This window comes from Pezoporus flaviventris, unplaced genomic scaffold (genome assembly GCF_033815535.1).
Source record: "Pezoporus flaviventris isolate CSIRO_AGI_PZ_B2104156 unplaced genomic scaffold, CSIRO_AGI_Pfla_v1 ptg000116l, whole genome shotgun sequence".
NCBI classification, from domain to species: domain Eukaryota; kingdom Metazoa; phylum Chordata; class Aves; order Psittaciformes; family Psittacidae; genus Pezoporus; species Pezoporus flaviventris.
In genome coordinates, this window is record NW_026892664.1 from 3,001,439 (window position 1) to 3,010,667 (window position 9,229).

The window sequence follows — 9,229 nt, forward strand, 5'->3', positions numbered from 1 at the left end:
GCTCTATGGGGCAATAATGGGGTTCTATGAGGCAATAATGGGGTCTATGAGGTAATAATGAGCCCCATGAGGCAATAATGGGGCTCTATGTGGCAATAATGGCGTTCTATGGGGCTATAATGGGGTTCTATGAGGCAATAATGAAGCTCTATTAGGGAATAATGGGGCTGTACGAGGCAATAATGGGGCTCTATGAGGCAATAATGTGCTTCTATGGGGGAATAATAGGGCTGTATGGGTCTATAATGGCCTGTATGATGCAGTAACGGGGTTCTATAGGGCTATAATGGTGCTCTATTGGGGTATAATGGGGCACTCTGGAGCAATAATGGATCTCTATGGGGCAATAATGGGGTTCTGTGGGGCTATAAGGGGGGTCTATGAGGCAATAATGGTGTCTATGAGGCAATAATGAGACTCTATGAGGCAATAATGGGGCCGTATGGGGCTATAATGGGGCTCCATGAGGCAAAATGGGGCTATATGAGGCTATAATGGGGCACTATGAGGCAATAATTGGGCTGTATGAGGCAATAATGGGGCTCTATGGGACTATAATGGGGTCTATGAGGCTATAATGGGGATCTATGGTGCAAGAATGGGGTCTGTGAGGCTATAATGGGCCTTTAAGAGGCTATAAGGGGGCTCTATGGGGATATTATGTGGTCTATGAGAAAATAATGGGGCTCTATGGGGTTACACTGGATTCTATGCGGCAATAATGGGGCTCTATGCGGAAATTATGAGCCTCTATGAGGCAATAATGGGGCTCTATGGGGCAATAATGGGGTCTATGGGGATATAATGGGGCTCTATGGGGCAATAATGGGGCTCTATGAGGATATAATGGGTCTATGAGGCAATAAGATCATTCAGTTCCAACCCCCCTGCCGTGGGCAGGGACACCTCACACTAAACCATGCCACCCAAGGCCTCGTCCAACCTGGCCTTGAACACTGCCAGGGATGGAGCATTCACAACTTCCCTGGGCAACCCATTCCAGTGCCTCACCACCCTAACAGGAAAGAATTTCCTCCTTAGATCCAATCTAAACTTCCTCTCTTTCAGTTTTAACCCATTACCCCTTGTCCTGTCACTACAGTCCCTAAGGAAGAGTCCCTACCCAGCACCCCTATAGGCCCCCTTCAGATACTGGAAGGCTGCTATGAGGTCTCCACGCAGCCTTCTCTTCTCTGCCCAACCTGTAGCTGTGCCTGGGATTGCGCCCACCCAGGTGTAGGACCTTGCACTTGGCATGGTTAAACCTCATGGGGTTGGCATCAGCCCACCTCACAAGCGTGTCAACGTCCCTCTGGATGGCATTCCTTCCCTCCAGGGTATCAACCGAACCACACAGCTCGGTGTCATCGGCAAACTCACTGAGGGCGCACTCAATCCCACTGTCCATGTCAGCGACGAAGATGTTGAACAAGACCGGTCCTGACACCGATCCCTGAGGGACACCACTCGTTACTGGTCTCCAGCCGGACATTGAGCCATTGACCACAACTCTTTGCATGTGGCCATCCAGCCAGTTCTTTATCCACCGAGTGGTCCGTCCATCAAATTGATGTCTCTCCAATTTAGAGACAAGGATGTCGTGTGGGACGGTGTCGAACGCTTTGCACAAGTCCAGGTAGATGCCATCAACTGCTCTACCCCTGTCCATCAGTTCTGTAGCCCCATCATAGAAGGCCACCACATTGGTCAGGCAGGATTTCCCCTCAGTGAAGCCCTGCTGGCTGTCACCAAGCACCTTGTTGATTTTCATGTGCCTTAGCATGCCTTCCAGGAGAATCTGCTCCAAGATGTTGCCAGGCACAGAGGTGAGACTGACTGCTCTGTAATTCCCTGGTCATCCATTTTCCCCTTCTTGAAAATAAATACAGGGTCAGAGCCTCAAAACAGACCCAAAACAAGACAAAAACAGCAAAATCAGCCACAAAACAGACCCAAAACAACCCCAAAAAACCCTGGTCCTGCTTCTCCTGTGGGATACAGGGTCAGAGCCCCCAAACAGACCCAAAACAGGCCAAAAAACAGGCAAAAACAAGGCCAAACACCCCCAAACGACCCCAAAATCACCTTTTCCTGCTTTTCCTATGGGATACAGGGTCAAAGCCCCAAAAAAGACCAAAAACAGGCCAAAACCAACCCAAAACACCCCAAAACCACCTTGTCCTGCTTCTTCTAGGCGACACAGGGTCAGAGCCCCAAAACAGACCAAAAACAGACCGAAAACAAGGCCAAACCACCCTAAAACCACCCCAAAACCACCTTGTCCTGTTTCTCCAATGGCATACAGGGTCAGAGCCCCAAAACAGGACAAAAACAGGAGAAAAGCAGGCCAAAACACCCCAAACAACCCCCAAAATGGGACAAAACCACCCCAAAATCACCTTGTCCTGCTTCTCCTATGGGACACAGGTCAGAGCCGCAGAACTGGACAAAACCACCCCAAACCCACCTTGTCCTGTTTCTCCTGTGGGCACAAGTTCAGCACCCCAAAACAGGCTCAAAAAAGCACAAAACCAACCAAAAACTATTCAAAACCACCCCCAAAACAACCCCAAACCACCCTAAACCCACCAAAAAAACACCTTGTCCTGCTTCTCCTGTGGGACACAGGCTCAGAGCCCCCAAACAGACCCAAAACAGGCCCGAAAGAGGAAAAAACCACATCAAAACACACAAAACCACCCCTAAAACAGCCCAAGCCAACCCCGAAGCACCGGCTCGTGCTGCAGCTCTGCCTCATTCCAGAGCCTTGGATCATCTGGGAGCACGGGATCCCATTGGCATCACAGCTCCTGGTGCTTGGGAGCAGATCCTATGGGATCTGGATCCAGATCCGGATGCTCCACACATGGACACGGATCTATGTCTGGATCCGGTTGTAGGGGGGAGCGCGGACACGGAATTCCATGGGGCTGGAAGAGCGGAACCGGGCTCCTGGAGGGGGGGCTCTGGGGTGGGGGGGAGAGACACCATTGCCACCATTGTCTCCATTGACCCTATTGGCCCCCTTTGCCCCCCATTATCCCCATTACCCCATTGCCCATTACCCCCAATGCTCCCCATTACCCCCATTGCCCCTGTTACCCCATTACCCCCCATTACCCATTGCCCCCCCTTGCCACCCGTTACCCCCATTCCCAACTCACTTCCCACTGCTCCGCACTGGATCTAAAGATGGGGCTGGGGATGCCCCGGTCCCGCCGCGCATCCGGTTGCGGCTCCCATTGAGGCTCCAGGGACCCCGGGTTCGAGCCCCGAGCTCCCGGGTTCGGGTCCCGGTGCCCCCGGAGCAGCGGCGAGAGCCGGGAGGGGAAGCCCCGGTGCCCCCCCTCACGGAGCAGCGCCCCCAGCACCGAGCGGCGCCGCTCCCGTAGCAGCACCGGGGCCCGGTGCAACAGCGCCCCCAAGCGGGCGGCCAGGACCCGCGCTATGGGGTGTTGGGGGGCGGGCACTGGGACCCCCAAGTTATGGGGCGCCCCCTTTGTGGGCCCCAAAGTATGGGGCAGGATCTGGAAGGCCCCTATGGAGCCGCCCAAGTTATGGGGTGCCCCGTTTGTCCCCCCCAGGTTATGAAGCGGGGTCTGGGTCCCCACTATGGACCCCCCCTTTGTGCCCCCAAGTTATGGGGTGGGGTCTGAGGGTCCCCCTTTGTGCCCTTCCCCAAGTTATGGGGCTCCCCACCTGTGGAGCCCCCCAAGTTATGGGGCGGGGTCTGGGTCACCCCTATGGAGCCGCCCAAGTTATGGGGCACCCCCGCTGTGCCCCCCTCAAAGTTATGGGGCACCCTTATAGTGCGGGGGGTGCCGAGGCCCCGCCCCACGTGACCCGAGGTGACCTGGAGGGCGAAGAGCCCGAGGGGGTGGGGCAGGAGGCGGTGCTGGGTGATGACCACGTGACGCGAGGGGGGGAGGGGGGGGAGAGAGCTACGGGGGGCGCGCAGGGGCCAGGATCGGGACCGGGCCCCGCCCCCTCCCCCCCCTCCCCGCCCCCGCCCCAGTTTGGTCCCGTCCGGTTCCCGCCAATTTCGCCCATCATGGCGGAGCTGGAGCTCCCCTCCGATCCCGACCTGCGCAGGTTGGAGCCCGCGGGACCCCCCAGTGGGGGCTTTTGGGGTCCTGGGGGGGTTGGGGTGCTCCTGACCTCCTCTCTTTGTCTCCCCCCCACCTCCAGGCTGTGCACGGGGCCCTGTGCCCCCATCCGGGAGTACATCATGGGCCACGTGCGGCCCCCGCGGTGAGGGGGGCACCCCAACATCTGGGGGGGAGGAACTGCAACATCTGGAGGGACCCCAAACCTCGGATCGGTCCCTAAAATACATGGCGGGGGGGGGTTGTTCCTATAGGAATGTGAAGAAGATCAAAGGGAACCTGCTGTGGTATCCGCTGCACCCCAAAGTGGGGGGGGGACCCCCAAGCTCATTGGGGAGCCTCCAAAACCCCTCAGAACCCCCCCAAACCCCTTTGCCTGTTAGGACCCCCCAAAATTCCATTGGGATCCCAACAACCCCCCAGCACCCCCCAATTCCACCTTGTGACCCCCCCCCCCCCAACCCCTTTTCTTCTCCCAGATCCATGCACAGGAGCCCAAATTCCTTTAGGACCCCTCCAAATCCCATTGGGATCCCCAGGAGCCCCCAATTCCCTCCCATGATCCTCCCCGACCCCCCCCCAACCCTTCCTTTAACCCCGCCCCCCAGGTTTCCTCCTTAACTCGGGGCTCAGGTACCAGCACCTCAACGAGATTCAGGTTTGGGGGGCAGGGTGGGGAGCGTTTGAGGGTTTTGGGGGGCTGTGTGGAGTTTTGGGGGGTCACACAGGGACCAAAACACCCCCCTGCACCCCAAAACCACCCCCCCTGCATCCAAAAACACCCCCTCTGCACTAAAAAACCATCTCCCCTGCACCCCAAAACAACCCCCTGCATCCCAAAACGCCTCCCCGCACCCCAAAAACCATGCCCCCTACACACCAAAACACAACCCCTGCACCCTATAACCACCCCCATGCATCCCAGAAGCCCCATGGCACCCCAAAACTGCCCCCCTGCACCCCAAAACACACCTCTGCACCCCAAAACAACCCCCTGCACCCCAAAAGCACCCACTGTGCACCCCAAAACAACCCCTCTGCACCCCAAACCCACCCTATGGATTCCCCCATGCACCCAAAACCCTCTCAAGGACCCCCTGAATGCATCCTGCAGCCCGGTTTCCCCCCCTGCACCCCAAAACTGCCTCTGGGCCCTCCCCCATGATCTTTTCCTCCCCACTCCTGAACCCCAGAACCCTTTAGGGACCCCCTCTATACTTTAAACCCCCCTGGTTTTCCTTCTGAAGTGGGTGCTGGGCTCATAGGGGTCCTTAAAGTTCCCCCCCCACTCTCCCTAAACCCAGTGCTGGGACCTTTTGGGGTGCCCCCAACCCCTCCATGGTCCCTGCAGCCCTTTTGGGGTCCCCAACCTCCACCCCCCAAAATGGGATCTGGACCCCTTTGGGCCCCCAAACTCCCCTCAACGTTTGGCTTTGGGGCCCCCCTTGCCCCCCAGGTTGATGCTGGAGGCCACGGGGCTCTCAGGGGCTCAGGGGGCCCAGATCCAGCAGGGCCCAGAGCTACGGGGCAGCCCCATGGACTCCCCAGAAGCTGCCCTGGGGCCACTGAGGAGGCAGCTGCAGGAGGGGAAGCAGCGGCTGGTGGGTGCCAACGGGGGAATATGGGGATTTGGGGGGGGTCCTGATGTGCTTGGGGGGGTCTGGGAAGTGGAATTTGATGGTTATGGGGAGGGGTTGGGGTCCCTAAAGGGTCCCAGCGCTGCTTTTTGGGAGGGATGAGGGATATCTGGGGGTCCTGGAGGGGGATTTTGGGTCTATAGGGGATGACATGGGGGAGTTTGGGGCTTTAGGGGGAATTTTGGGGGTCCTGTGAGGGGGATCTGGGGGTTATGAATGGGTTTGGGGTTAAGGGAGAGGCTTGTGGGGAAATATGGGGCGATATTTAAGGTGTTTGGGGGTCTTGGGGGGTATTTGGGTCCCTCCCATGGCTTTGGGGTCCCTCATTTCCTTGTGTCCCCCCCCTCCATCCCTTCCAGTCCCGTCGCTGGATCCAGCTCCGGGCTCTGGGCGCATCCAATGGGAAGCTCCAGGCGCAGCTGCGGCCCCTGCAGGCCCAGGTGAGCAAAGAGGGGGAGGGAGGGGCGGGGCTTAAGGGAGAGGGGGCGTGACCTCACCCCTTTGGCCACGCCCCTTTCAGGCCTTAGGGAGAAGGGCAGGGGCTGCTGGAAGCGCTGAGCATGCTGGGAAAGGAGAGGGCGCCCCTCCCCCCGAGGTGAGTGAATTGGGGGGGAGGGTGGGGAAAGGCTGTGCTGACCCCTCCCTTCTCCCTTTAGCCCCGCCCAGAGCCCCTTGCAGCCAATCAGACGTGCCCTAGGGATGGCAGAGAGTCCTATAAGGGGAATACAGTAGGTCCTATAGAAATAAAGCAGTAAATAAAGCAGGTCCTGTGTTAATTACGTGTAAATGAGGTTGCGCCCATGTTAATGAGATGCAAAGCAGGGCTACACATTAATAAACTCCTCCCGCCTGCAGTAACAGCATGTCAACAGAGCAGAGCCTCCAGTAACAATGCACAGATAACGTGTGGCCTACAGTAACACATAAATAAAGCAGGTCCTACAGTAACAAAAGTGTAAACAAAGCAGGTCCTGACATAATAAACCCCCTAATAAAGCAGGACCTACAATAACAGCCTGGGAATAAAGTAGGACCTACAGGAATATGTAAATTAGGATCTATGTTAATGACAGGTACATAAAGTAGGTCCTACATTAAGAACTTGTAAGTAAATTACTCAATAAAGCGGGTCCTGACATAACAACCACCCCCAATACAGTAGGTCCTTCAATAACAACATGTAGATGAAGCAGGACATACCATAACCTGTAATAAAGTAGGTCCTGCGGTAATGAAACTGTAAATACCGGTGGTCCTTCCATAACAACATGTAAATAAAGTAGTCCCTACATTAATAACCCCCTCAGCAAATTGGGTCCTACAATAATACCTCCCCGATAAAGTAGGGCCCACAATAAGGGCCCATAAATGAAGTAGGTCCTGCCCCGCCTGGCAACGCGCGGGAAGTGGTATGTGGAGACCCCGTTGCTAGGCAACGGAGGCAACCAACCCGGAAGTGCGGAGAGCATCGCGGAACGGGGATGAGGAAAGGCCGAAACACGGGGGGGGGGGGGGGGGAGAGGGAGCCTCGATTTCCTGTGAAATCTTTATTTATTGGTTAAGTTTCCTTTTCATACATTCTTAAGGTGACCCCTCCCCTCTCTCCTCCTCCCCCCCATTTACATCGGTGTCAATAAGGCTTTGGATAGACACCATCCCCCCCCCCCCCCATCCCCCCCCTTTATCCTCCCCTGTCCCATACCTGGTATAAAGAGGGAGGGACCCCCGGGTGGGGGATGGGAGGTTGTGTCCATTGGGGACCCTCCCCCACATCCACCCCCCCCGTTTTGGGGTGCTGGGGGGAAGGTGAGGCCCATCCCCCCCCTTCCCCACAGACAGTTCATCAACAGGCACTTAATGACACCCCCCCCCCCCCCCACCACCTTCCCCGCCCACCCCACCCCCGTTTTTGGTTACATGAAGCCGCTTCTACAGGGAACCCCCCAAACCCCACGCACGCACCCACAATGTGTTTGAGGCCAACACTAAAACAGGATTGCAAAGTCAAAGAACACGGACCTGGATGCGCAGGGCAGCCCCGGGAGATGCAGCCTCCCGAGGGAGGGGAGGGCTCTCCTCTGCACTGGTTACTGCAGGGCTCTCCCTCCTTAAAGAGCCCACGCTCACCCAGCTCCAACCCCCAAAGGCACGGGCAGGGACACCTTCCACTAGAGCAGCTTGCTCCACGGCCCTGTGTCTCTGTGCACTCCCAGGGCATCCTGGGGATACCCCTAGAGAATCCCAGAGAATGCCTGCAGCACCTCCAGAGCACCCCATGGACCCAGTCAGAGCTCATGCATCACAATGACCTTGGGGACATGGAGACCACAGGGGTGGCTGATTCTGGAACTCCCCGTGTTCAGGTGTGTGAGGTCACAGAACCCCACAGAACCTCCAGCAGAGGCACCGGGAGACGACAGCTGCCCCACGGAACACAAGCTACCGGTGGAGGAGGCAAGAGCAGCTCCTCTGGTGGTTCCTGCCTTGGTGTCTCGGAGCCGGTGCCGCCTGTGGACACAGGAGCGTGGAAGGAGGTGGGTGGCGATGGTGATCTTGGGGTGCTGTAGGAGTTGCCAGAACACCTCAAGAGACTTCCCCAGAGTGGCTGCTTTGGACTCGGTGTGTGAGTTGGGCTGGCTGAGCCGGCAGCGGAGCGCTGCGGCTGCCGAGGGATGATCCTGGGATCTGCCCTCATTTCTTGTGGGGAGAGCGAGGGCCTGTGGGGATGGGCCAAGGGGGAACGATTTTAACGTGACAGAGAGGGGAGATTGAGATGAGATCTTAGAAGTTGTTCCCTGTGAGGGTGGTGGGGCAGTGGCACAGGGTGCCCAGAGAAGCTGTGGCTGCCCCATGGCTGGCAGTGTTCAAGACACAGCTGAAAATACCCTGACTCTTTCCTTGGTACATGATTGAGTTGCAGGTTTTATTCCATTTTTGGCTAAATCTGAACTATTCATGGAAGTTTCTAGCCTATTTTAAGCTTTTCCTAGCTATTTCTTAACTGGTGTAGGCTGTTTCAAACCCTTTTTTCCCCAATTCTAACACTTTTTGAACCATTTTGACCTTTTCCAAACGTTTTTTGTCCATTTCTTACTAATTTCTTGCCATTTCTAACCCATTTTTGCTCTTTCCTGACTCGGTTTGAGCCATTTTTGGCCATTCCTAACCCAGTGTTGCCAATTTCTAACCCATTTTAAGTCTGGCTATTTCTAAAAAAATTACTGCCATTTCTATCCTAATTTTGGCCATTTCTTACCAGTTTTAAGCTTTTTCTTTGGCTATTCCTAGTCCATTCTTGCCTGCTTGTCCCCTGTTTGAAGCATTTTTTACCACATCTAACAATTGATGACCATTTCTATCTTATTTTTGCCCATGTCTTACCAGTTTTAAGCCATTTTTGGCAATTCCTAAGGAATTCATGGCCATTTCTAGCCTGGTTTCAGCTTTTCTTAGCTATTTCTTAACTGGCTTGAGCTATTTCTAACC